Raw genomic sequence first — 12,666 nt, 5'->3', positions numbered from 1 at the left:
AAGCCACCAAGGCACCCCAAAACAGATTTTCATGTATAGAAGAAAGTGTTGTAACTAGATCTGGGTTATGAAGCACCACACTATTTCATAAATTAAATCCACCCAATCTCTGTATTTGAAGGTTTTAGGATTGCCTCGCTTTTTAGAAGACAATATAAGCATGTTTACATCACAGAAAAAATTCCAGGAAAAACAATTCTAATAATGCCTATGTTTAAAAAAATAAAAATGTTTAAGTTAACCTCAAATTAGGATCCTTACCACTTTCAAGGTTTGTGTTATATTGGACTGCAGTAAATGAAGGAAGCAACTGAGGAGTTACTTATTGATGGCTATGTATTCTGGATTCATTTCTAATTCCAGTCCCTTAAAAAGATACAATCCACACAAACATAACACTGCTCTATAGATACTCAATGGCACTTGAAATTAACATGGTTTTAACCCCAGGAATCTTGCAGGAGCAGGTTTTTTTTTGGTTTAGATTCTCTAATAACTATAAATTATGTTTTTATACATACTCATAAAAAAACTCAAGAAGTTTTATACATACTCATAAAAAATGTAAGAAATAATTATTCATGTTTTCTTTTGATACTTCTAAATAAAACCAAGAATATTAAAGCTTAAGTGTCTCAAATGTGCCCTATGCCTAACCCAAAGTCAACATAACACGTTAACAGGTTAATAGTTAACTATTATAAGCTAGACTTTTAAAATACAAATGTTTTCATATATATACCAGAAACTCTTCTTCAGCAAGTGTTGAACAATATAGCATTCTGATATGGGATAAAAGGATATAACATTTGTCAGACACAATTTCTATACCCATAGTAATGTATTATGAGAATTCCTTACGAAAAGATCCCTTTCCTCAAGTGCTATGAGATTTCACAGAGAAATAAATTATATTCCATTTGTTGAAAGATTTCCTTTAATAAACAATTGGTTAATTGGCGCTTTAGGGAAAGGACAGTGGCATTTCAAGAAAGCCCCATTAGTTTGGTGCTTTGAAAGCATAATGGGACTTCAAAGGAAACAGGAAGAGTAAAACCAATAAACTAGAAGTAAAATATGTTTAGATATGATGAAAAATATCAAGTAGACAAGGGAGATGATACATAGAGTTTTTCATCTATTTATTCAGGTGTTTCTGAATATGTACCATGTTGTGCCATGTACCATATTAGCTTCCAGGCCTAGACTTCCAGGCTGACCAACTATATGTTCTCAGGGAGCTTACATGGAGTAGGGAAATAGAAAAGCAAATAAATACATAAATATATTAAATAATTACAAACTGTGATAAAGGGTGCCAAGGGAACCAACTGGCATCTAAAATAGATACTAAGAAAAGGTTGACTATCTTATTTACCTTTTCAGGAAAGATTTCTCTGATAATGAGATATTTATGATAAGAGCTGAACGAAGAGAAGGACTTATTTTAGAATGGGTAAAATGGAGCACTATGCACAGGCAAATATATGCAAATGTTTCGCCAGATCTGGGATCTGGTGAAAGAGGGGATTAGGGCAGTAGGTGAGAACAGCACGAGATAAGGCCAAAGAGGTAAGCAGGACCGAGATCATGCAGGGCTAAAAATTATGTTGAGAAATTTTATTTTTACTCCATGCACAATAGAAGCTATTAATGGATTATAAATAGAGGTTGACACTATCCAAATATGATTCCTCTGGATGCCTTGTGAAGAATGTGGAAGGTGACAAGAATGAAAACATAGAGTTAGAAGGATGTCATATTTCAAGCAAGAACAGGTGATGATCTAAAGTGAATTGATGACAGAAGATACAAATATAAATCTGCTGATGAGTTGCATTTGGGGATGAAATCGAAGAATAAAACAAATAATAAATATGGATTTCTGATGTCAGCAAGTGGGAAAGTGGTGTTATTTATTATGATAAGAAATACCTGGGGAGGAACACAGATTTCAGAGGTAAAAAAAAATGCTCTCTTTGGAGAAGTTAGTTCTGAAATGTTGGTAAGACATTGAAATAAAAATAACAAGTAGGCAGTTAAATGTGTGCTTTCTAGAGGAATCAGGCTAGAGATATACATTTGGAACTCTTAGCATATGGATAACTTAAATGTCATGAGAATAATGGGGATAATCTGGAGAGAGTGTGTGAAGAAAATAAAAAGAGAATGTGTACACATTCAGTAGAAAAAAACAAGAATATGTGGCATCACAGGACTCAAAAAAAGAAAAGTGTTTCAATATGCATCATGAAAAAGATGTTTAAACACAACACTTATAGGAATAAATTTAATTTAATTTTACAGTCTATGAGGAGTCTTTAAATTCTTTTAAATATGAGAGTCATGCAATCTGCATTGTGGTGTGGTAAGACCAGTCTAACAATACCATCTGGGAGGATCTGGAGGATAAGTGATCATGGACAAATTAATAGGCTAAGACCAGAGTGCACACAAGAGGAAAGGAGTACATTAGAGGCAGGGCAATGTTGGATTATACAATGCTGGTGTTAGGGAGAAAGGAAGACAGAGGAATATGCAATATACTGTAGTGAGGGGAAACAAATTTGGTTGTTATCAAAGATTTATTAAAGAAACCCTTTATGAAACATATAGAAGCAAGGAGAAATTGGATTTCTTTTTTAACAGGTTGGTAGGGACATGCCTTATGAATATCCTATTGGAGACATACGTAAAATGTTTAAAAGTAAGGGCTGGGGGGCGGTGCCTGGGTGGTTCAGTAGATTAAGACATCTGACTCTTGATTTTGGCTCAGGTCATGATTTCACAGTGGTGGGATGGAGCCCCATGCACCCCACGTTGGGCTCCATGCTGGGTGTGGAGCCTGCTTCAGATTCTCTCTCCCTCTCCCTCTACCCCTCACTTGCTCATGTGCATGTGTGTATGGTATATGCATGCACACATGCTCATGTATGAGCACACTCTCTTTCCTCTCTTAAAAAAAAAAAAAAAGTAAGGGGTTGGTCTATTTCCCAGGTAGGAGGTAGGAAGCAACTGGTAGATTCCATAGTCATAAAGATAGTATTTAAAAGGATGGGTATAGATACTATCATCAGACTATGATACTATATTTAATGACAGGCATGGAAAAGTAGTCTCAGCAAGAGCCAACAAAGAAAGTGAATGATAGAACAGGCATTTCAAGAAGAGTTATCTAGGAAAAGGCAACATTTTTACAGTTTGGAGGAAAGGCTTCACAAAGTCAAAGGTTGGAAAAGACTGCAGAATTTGAGGACACCTTTTTGCTTGGTGATAAGAGATGAGACATCTTGGGGTGCCTGGTGTTTCAGTTGGTTAAGCATCCAACACTTGATTTCAGCTCAGGTCATGATCTCATGGTTCATTACTTCAAGCCCCACATCAGGCTCTTTGCTGACAGTTCAGGGTCTGCTTGGGATTCTCTCTCTCTCCCTCTTTATGCCCCTCCCCCACTTGTGCTCCTTCTCTCTCTCTCTCTCTCTCTCTCTCTCTCTCTCTCTCAAAATAAGTAAGTTAAAAAAAAACTTTAAAAAAGAGATGAGATGTCTCTTAAACTTTTGAATACTTTTCTTCTATATTTTTAGCTTAATTCTTCCCTTGCCTTTTAAAACTACTTTCTATTTCAGTATTAAAAATTTATATGGATTGTATCAAAGATTTTTTTGGGTTCAACCTTGCCAAATGAAGTAATTTAAGAAACTGCCTTTGAGTCTTAGCTTTTCTTGAGCTAGAATTGTTACAGAGCAGGTCATGGAATTCTCCATTGGGTCCCCTATACTTACTCCTTTAAAAAAATTTTTTTGAGGGGGGGGCAAAGATATGGAGAAAGAGAATCTTAAACAAGATCCACACTCAGTGTGAAACTGCAATGCTGAGATCATGACCTAAAGCAAAATAAAGAGTCAGACACTCAACTCACTGAGCCATCCAGATGCCCTGTTCTCTATACTTATTCCTAAAATGGATCTTCTTTAGGTATGTATATTTCTACTAAGGCTTCTGTTACATGTTGTGATCCTTATATATTTACATACATGTAGACTGTAAATTCACTGATGTAAGAGCCATTGCTAATTCTTATTGTATTCCTAGAAACAGATAAAGTGCATAGGACATCTTGGGGTGCCATAAATGTCTGTCTGCTAAATTAACAAATGAGGAAGGAATTCAACTGAAAAAAAACTTAAAAAATGAGCATTTACAAAAGCAAAGTGGACAGTGCTGATACTTTGGGCAATATCACATTTTGCAAAGAATTTCTCATGAACAAAGTCAATTGGCTACAGGCACTGGATATGGATGTTCAATTTCGTTTTTCTTAAAGTAAAGGGCACATTTCTATCTTTCAAACAAATTGGTGCAATTACTGGAACCAGATAGAATTACACTGCTTGCTATTGTATGTGCTCAGTTTCCCAGAATATGGAATATACCTTCAGGGATTTATTAACAACTTTCTATAGTCAGACTATTTTAATGTTATGAATGCCCTGGACACTGAATCCTCAAGGTATAAAAAGAGTTTTATTTCCAGAAGTTTTGCATAGCACTCTTATAATTGTGAGAGGAATAAATGCAAAATTTAACTCCTAAATGTTCACTGGCCTTTTTTTCCTTTCTGCAAATCCTCTGAAGTATATGCTAACACTGTCAGATTTGCTTTCCGATGCTTACCCTGGCATTTGGTATAGTAAATTATAGGCCGGGGGAGGGGTAGCACCAAGGGGGAAATGGTTGAATTAGAGAAGTGGAGATATAGAAAGATTTTATATTTGTATGGGCAGAGCATAACTGGCAGGAGAGAGAAAAATAGAAAAGTAGACAGAGGGAGAAGTAGAAGGTGAATACAGATAAATTACAGATGGGGGGGCGCCTGGGTGGCTCAGTCAGTTGGGCGTCCGACTTCAGCTCAAGTCACGATCTCGCGGTCCGTGAGTTCGAGCCCCACATCAGGCTCTGGGCTGATGGCTCAGAGCCTGGAGCCTGCTTCCGATTCTGTGTCTCCCTCTCTCTCTGACCCTCCCCCGTTCATGCTCTGTCTCTCTCTGTCTCAAAAATAAATAAACTTAAAAAAAATTTAAAAAAAAATTACAGATGGAGCTATAGAGTTCGGGAGGGGGATTATAAAGAGACCGAGACCAGATTATCTGCAAACTGTAGGAGGAACTTAAGAGGAAGCAGTCAGCAATGGGAAAGGTGATTAAAAAATGTTACTGAACACAATAAATATGTTCCTCTCTTAGCAGCATTTCAGAATGTACATTTCAGCAATGTCAATTGTGTAATTGCTTATAGAATACAAAGAATAACAGTCATCCTCAACTTTTACAAAATTGAAAAAAAAAACACTTAGTGTTATGAAATACACTTTTACTGATCTCCCTCCCTCCATTCCTCCCTCCTTCCTTTCCTCCCTTTCCTCCTTCCTTCCTACTTTCCTTCCTTCTATGTTTCTCCATTAAGTGAGAGAATACACATGAAGTCATTTAAACAGGACCTGCAACATAATAAGCATTCAGTAAATGGTATACATTATCACGTGTTTAAAATACAATGTAATTAAGATTTCAAGATCCTGATTAAATTAGAATAAAGGAAACATAACAGTTTTGCCTTTAGAAATCTTTGATGATAGTAAATATCATGCTAAATCTTAAACCTAAACCCATCACATCTATTAAATAATTTACTTTTTAACCTATACACTTGATAAAATATGGAAATCTGGATACTTAGAGATGGAATGTGTGTATGTATTAATTAGAATAACAGTATTTTCTTTAACTTTATCAAACTATTCAAAACAAAAGCTGATGGATTAAAAAATGGGAAATTATCTATGACAAATTAAATATAAATTTTCAAATTGGAACTTTTGGAATAGCTAATATTAACCACTAATAACACAGCTAGCCTCTCTTTTCCATCTATTCTCTTTTCTATATTAATATGATTCATCATTTTAGGAATAGCTTAAGTTGAACATTCTTTATGAATTCTCCTCCTATAATGAGTTTCTCTGCTGAAAGCTTATAACCTTTCTAGACTATCTTTGACTCTTGTAATTAAACAAATACTGCCTTAATTTTTTTCATGTGTATATGTGTTTGTTCTTATCTTGTAAACAAAATTATGAATGTCTTCAATGAAGCTTTTTACATTTATTTTTATTTTTTTATTATTTATTTATTTATTTATTTTTGCACACAGAAAATAACCAAGTGTCTGGCATATGGTAGGCATTTACTGAAAATTTTTGAACTCATCTAAAACTTACTCTAATCTCTCAACTTCCATCTTTAATTAGTTAAAAATGTCTGGTCACTTTTACTTCTCCAATATCTGTCAAAGCACTCTCTTCATCTTCATTGCTGTTGTCATTGTGTTATATTTTTATACCATCATTTCTCACAAGGGCTATTTCTAGACATCTAATTGGATTCTCTATCTCTTTCCAGTCTGTCATCCAGTCCACAGCCAGCGGTAGCATCTTAAACTGTAAATCTCATATTTATCATCTCTGGGATTAGTAAAAGAGGCTACTGTTAAGAAGATCTGAAATCACAGCAATTTGGATAAGATAAAAATTCACTGTTCTCTCAAGAAACAGGGTAGTACAGAGTAATCTAGCCAGTCAGGACCTTTCTATGTGATGTTCACCATCCATTAGAAGGTCATTTCATTCACACCACTGTGTATATTTCTGATTTCAGGAAGGGAGAAAAAGAGAATAAGAGTAAGCAGCTTCCTTTTCAGACATGACCTATAGTGGGTACACATACCTTCCCTTCACCTTCCATTGACCAGAATGTATGCACATGGCCACACCTGAATGCAATCTCTAGTTGACGAGTATTTTATTTCAAAAGGAAAATTCTCCCTCAGCCAATTCCTATAAACATAAAAGCACCTTTCTTCTCATATATTAAGCATATCCTCAACAAACACACACACATACACATACACACACATTCCAGGAAGACATCCCAACATCCTATCCATGTTTGCCATTCAGCTCAAGGTCCATCCACGATCTCTAGATGAGGAATAGTCCACTCCATCAGGCCTAGATGTGGCTCCTTAAAATTATGGCATCCTTTACTTCAACAAATGGGTTTATCTACTTCCTATTATGCCTAATTTACAATGGTGGAGTATGAGCAGAGTAATTGCATTAAATCCTTTACTCAGAAAACTGAAAGAATGAGGAACACATAACATTCACTGTTCTCTAGTAGTTATCAAATTCTGCTTGGCAGACATTGTGAGGAATCATTCTCTGGCAGCTCCTAAGACCATCTGCAACCTGAGTTGTTGCTGCTTGGACAGTGAGTTGTCACTCCATCTCTATAGTTGCCATTGGAGAATATGCCCTGCCCAGGCCTGCCCAACTTTGTCCTGGTACAGATTTGGTGTCCCCAACTTTTTTTGGGTGGGAGGGGTTGAAAAGACATACACTTTTTCAGGCCAGAATTATAGTTTCTTTGGCAACATACTTCCATCTTTTAGGCTTCTAGATGTATGCTTCCAGTTAGTTCTATATGCAAGTGCCCTTAGCCAAATACTTCATCTACACATATTTCCTAAGCCTTATACCTCTGTGTTCAGAACATCCCACTCTCTTTCAGGCTATTTAGGATTCCCTTGATGCCCCTTGAAACAAGATGCTCTGTAAAACTGGAACTTCCTGAATCTTATATTTACTACAGAGTTAATTCCTATTGCGTAGCAAGGGACATTTAAATAGAAGATGTGAGACAAGCTTGAGGTCACATTGATAAACCCCGGTGTTTGCAGTTGAAAAGTAGTTGATCATCCCAACACCGCAAAACCTCTAATGATTAAACTCCCAGTCACTTTACAGTGCAGGCCATGGCAGAATCTTCCATTGAAGAACTATATCCATTGCCATTTCTGCTTTAGTCTGATTATTTTATGATGATATCTTGCTAATCATTATAAGACTAAAACAAAACAAAACAAACAAAAAACCCAAGAATATTTTAACATTTTCTAACCACTTCCAGAGCTGTAGATTATATAGAAATATGATCTGCTTTCCAAATTGTTATAGAATGCTTTAGTGTTTTTCACTACTAACCAGAATTAAAACCTTCTAGACTGTGGCATCTATATCCTTGCTGTTCAGCTTAAGATTATTAAACTGATGCCATATACTTTAGGATTTTATTATAAAATCACCTAATTACCAGGTACCATTTTTCTTCCTATTGCACAGGATGGAAACTAAATTTCTACAACTAATAGACTACCAAATACAGTAATTTAAAGAAAAAATATATTAAGATCTTTCTCACCATAACAGTTCAGGGGTTGGTGAATGGTCCAGAAAGAATTAGGCTGCTTCTCCAAAAATTTTCCACAGATGCAGAGTCCCTCTGTCTTCTTGCTCTACTTTTCTCTCATGTGTAGCCCTCATACACGATTATAGCTGGCTGATCATGACCAGAGTAACATTCAGGTCCTCAGGAAGGAAGAAAGGGAGTAGAGGTTAACAACTGGTTTTTTTAGGCCATGATTTAGAACTTGCACACGTCACTTTTTTGCTCATATTCCATTGTCAAGAATTTAATTTTACAGGTATATCTGTGTGAAGGAAGAAGGAAATATTGTCCTCTATAGTCTTTTCAGCTGTTAGCCCAGATAAAAGGACAGGGAAATTCTATTAATAAAGGAAATAAGGGGAAAACAGATAGTTGAGAGACAATTAGAGCATAAACTCAAATCCTAACCCTTTCCATTGCACTTGCTCCTGACAAGACGAAAGGATAAGATACAAACTCCTTAGCATGGTATACCAACATCTTCATGGACATTCTTTTCAAATAATGAAGCTGGGAGGGTGAGTTTGTCATATATTTGATATAATAAAATCATTATTACCATTACCATACATTACGAATTGTCATTAATTTGTCTGTTTCTTCTGCTATAATAACAACTCAGTAACAACAACAACTTACAGTTCTCTAAAGTCCACATACAATCCTAAAATATAAGTGTCTTAACTGGTAATAATTGCTAATTAAATGGAAATTACTCTAGCTGAGTTTATGGAAGTATTATGCTGGAGAAAAAAAAATAGCAAAAACCATTGTCCTAGGTAGGGTGGCTTCTATGAAATCTATTTATCTGAGTTATTTATTAAAGCAATTGCCATTCAGAACTATCTTTTGTCTCTGTCACACACTTGAATAAACCAGCCATCATTCTAAAGTAATGTTGAGATACAAGAAGCCACTTATTATAGTATTAAATACTTTACTCAGTGAGCAAAGAGTAATGGGTTGGAGGGTTCAATCAGGACAGAGTACATAGGTTCAACTTGTTCTTTGATAATACAAATTAATGCAATGGAGGAAGTCCAAAATACCTTTGGTTTGAGTGAATTTGCCTTAACCTATTAGACTTTGTTACATTCCAATTTCAAACACGGAATCATCCTGAAATGTATGTGGTATAATTCTGTCATAGGATGGTTATTTTCTGTGAAAGAAGGGATCCTTGTGCCTTACTACAAATGCACAAATGCCCTTCAAGGAGCTGAAGAGGACAAAGAGGTAAATTTTATATAATTTGCCTTGGTTTAGAACACATAACTGGTTTTCCTAGTTTAAAGTGTTGTTTACATCTTTAAATTCTCTCCATTGTACTCTGCTCTGGATTAACAGAAATATCCCAGAATTTTAACCAAGATAAGTTATGTAAAAATGAGACTTCTGAATATAAGCCTGTCTTAAGTCATTAGAATTAGTGTGAAAGCTTCAGATTTTTATGTACCATTAACAGATGAAAATTCAAGATTTAGTTTGGCTATGTTTAAAATCCATTCAATACGTGTTTTCAAATTTGAATCAGATTTAAATCTTCCAGAATTCAAGGGAATCTCTGTATCAAAAGTACATTATTCGATTCAAAGGAGATTTTATTAGTAAGTTAAAGAAGGCTTATAAACTTTACCAGCCAAGAACTACATCACAGTTAAAAGCATTCTGGCAAATTTAATTTTTATTATTTGTTAATATGCTGTTTTTTCAAGGCATGGAGTACTTGGGACTCCAATTACATGCATAGATTTGTGGTTTTCTTAGAAGACATTCTATCATTCAATCACTTCTGCCTCCTTTGAAAACACAATGGAAAATAACAAGGATATTTTGTTTATAATTAATTTTTATATTTTACTTTATATTTATTAATACTTGCACATATTATAAGCACAAATTTATAACACAACACAGCATTAGCCCAGCTATCCATTTCTCTTGTTCCATATACACACAAAAATTAGTTTTGTCCTGTGAGCCTACTGTTTTCAACTCTTACAAAAACTATTTGGAGAGGGGCTGGCTTTTATTTCCCTATTTATTAATATTTTCAATGTGCTGATAAACATTCATAATATTTTATATTATCTGTTGATTTATTATTATAGTTTTACACTCTTTTGTGTTATTTTGGAACTCCCTTGCATTTCTATTTACTGGTTTGTCTCCATGCTTTGGTCAAGCACATCTTCTAATAGCTTCCCAAGAAAGGGAGAGTGAGGAATAAAATTTTGATGTTTTGTTGTCTGAAATTACTTTTATTTTACTCTTTTCCTTGGCTTATGATTTTTGTAATTTGAATGTTTTAAGATAGAAATGATTTCATCTTAGACTTTTGAAGCCAGTGCTCCAAACTTGATTCCCAATGTTTTTGAGTAATTTAATGCTATGCTTGAATATTTACCATGACCTTATTTTTACCCTGCAAAATTCTAGAATTGACTATCGAATGTTGGTGATCTAAAATTTCAAAATTATGTTAATGATGCATCTACTTTTCAGTCCATTGTATTTGGACTTGGTAGGCCATTTCCATCCAGAATTTTATACTCTTGAGTTCTAATAAAGGTCCTCATACTATTTCACTAGAAATCTCCTCCCTTCTGGGCTCTTTGGAACTCATTAATCAGATGTAGCAATTTTTTCTTCAATCTTCTAACTTTCCCTCCTTATTTCTCAACTTTTTCTTTTCTTTTATCCTTTGAAAGATCAACTTTAACTTCTAATCTCTCTAATGAATTTTTGTAAAATTGCAGCTTCCATAATTATAATTACCAATTGAAATTTCTTATTTTATTTCTTTTAATAGCATATCCTTGTTTCACATTGCAGTGTCTTATCTCTCTGATAGGTGATCAAATTTTCTTTGAAATTTATCTCTGCTGAATGCCTCTCATGGCTTCTTTTGCTTTATTCCCCCTTTATTTTAGAAGGTTGTTTAAAGAAAGTCATATGTAAGATTAAATACCTGAAAAACTGCCTGCAAATATTCCCCATGGGTGGACCAAGTTTGTCAAGTGGTGAAATCATTTGTACTGCCTGTTTTTACCTTGGGGCTCACTCCCCACACTGTAGTTTCTGCAAGACAATCTTTTAAAGCCATTCTCTTTCCCCAGAGAGGGATCCTCTACTCTGTTGTGACAAGGTTGAGGGAGTGTGGAGAAAAGCAAGAAAATAAGGAGAGCAGGAAAGAACCCTACATGCATTTTGGGTACTTGTGAGAGTTGCGGCCACATAATTCATTGTGATTTCAGTTCTTCTATCTTGTCCTATTATTTACCTCTGCTCTGAAACTTTTCGGGTTCAGGTTCTTAAACCCATTGCCTAAGACTGGTGGCAGATGAAGGGCGAGTATCCAGGTCACATTAAGGGTCATTGGGGACCTGGCCCCCAATCCACTCCATTAAAAAGCATTCAAACAATCCTCCTCTTTTCAGCATCTCCCTCCACCTCCCCCTTGTCTTTCACCAAAGTTGTCCCTTCCAATTTCTAAGATTTTAATTTCTACAATGTGAAACAATTTGTTTCTCATCTGTGTTATCCTCTGCAGGCCTCACTAATCTGCTTTTGCACTTCACATAGGTCTAAATTACCAATATCTCCTAGCTTCATCAGATTTGAGCATTATGCTGTAATTATGTCTCTGCTTATTTTATTACTTGTGAATGATTTTTGAGCCTAGGAATGATGTTCAATATAAACAAGGACAGTTGAGTCATTTGTAAGAAGTGTAATCAATAAAGTGATACTTATTTGCTCTTAGATTGTCTTGTAGAACTAAAAATTAAAAATCACATTCCCATTCAAGGGTTTTCCTCTCCCTGTAAAATAAGCAAACCAAAATTATGTGAGTTTACTCATCCATTCTATGACAATTTTTTTTTTTTTTTTTTTTTTTTTTTTTTTACTATTGTGCTAGGCATTGTGTTGTTAACTGGGGATTCAAGGGTGAACAAGGTGTTCTACCATCTGGTGTGGGGTACAGACAATTAAACAGGCAATGACACACTAGTGTGGACATAGAACAGTGTTTTATGGGAGCTCATAAGAACAACATCTGTCTCAGAATTATGGGGTCAAGCAAGGGTTAGCACCTAGTGTAGAAAATTATGTCTAAGCTGACATTTGAGTGATGAGTACAAGTTAGCCAGGTTAATTTTGGAGGGAAAGAATGTCATAGCAGAAGTATGGAAAAACCTGAAGGAGAGAGATAACAGAGCACATGTAAAGAAATGAAGGAATTTTTTAAGGCTTGTGGGAACTGGCACTCAGAGATGAGGTCAGGAGAGAAGCTTGAAGAGGTGAGCTGAGGTCAGAC

The 12,666-nt window shown here is 35.3% G+C and overlaps 1 long non-coding RNA gene across 2 annotated transcripts in view; it reads right to left on the bottom strand.

Moving 5' to 3' along the window:
* LOC122236491 overlaps positions 1-12,666 on the bottom strand; it is a 45,764-nt gene that overhangs the window by 27,827 nt on the left and 5,271 nt on the right. For both annotated transcript variants that reach the window (XR_006214554.1, XR_006214555.1), the window contains exon 3: positions 8,319-8,485. This is a non-coding gene — a long non-coding RNA (uncharacterized LOC122236491). The remainder of the gene's footprint in view (positions 1-8,318; positions 8,486-12,666) is intronic.

The sequence above is a fragment of the Panthera tigris genome, chromosome A1, assembly GCF_018350195.1.
Source record: "Panthera tigris isolate Pti1 chromosome A1, P.tigris_Pti1_mat1.1, whole genome shotgun sequence".
In the NCBI taxonomy this organism is placed as follows: Eukaryota; Metazoa; Chordata; class Mammalia; order Carnivora; family Felidae; genus Panthera; species Panthera tigris.
This window is presented reverse-complemented; position numbering and strand designations above follow the sequence as displayed.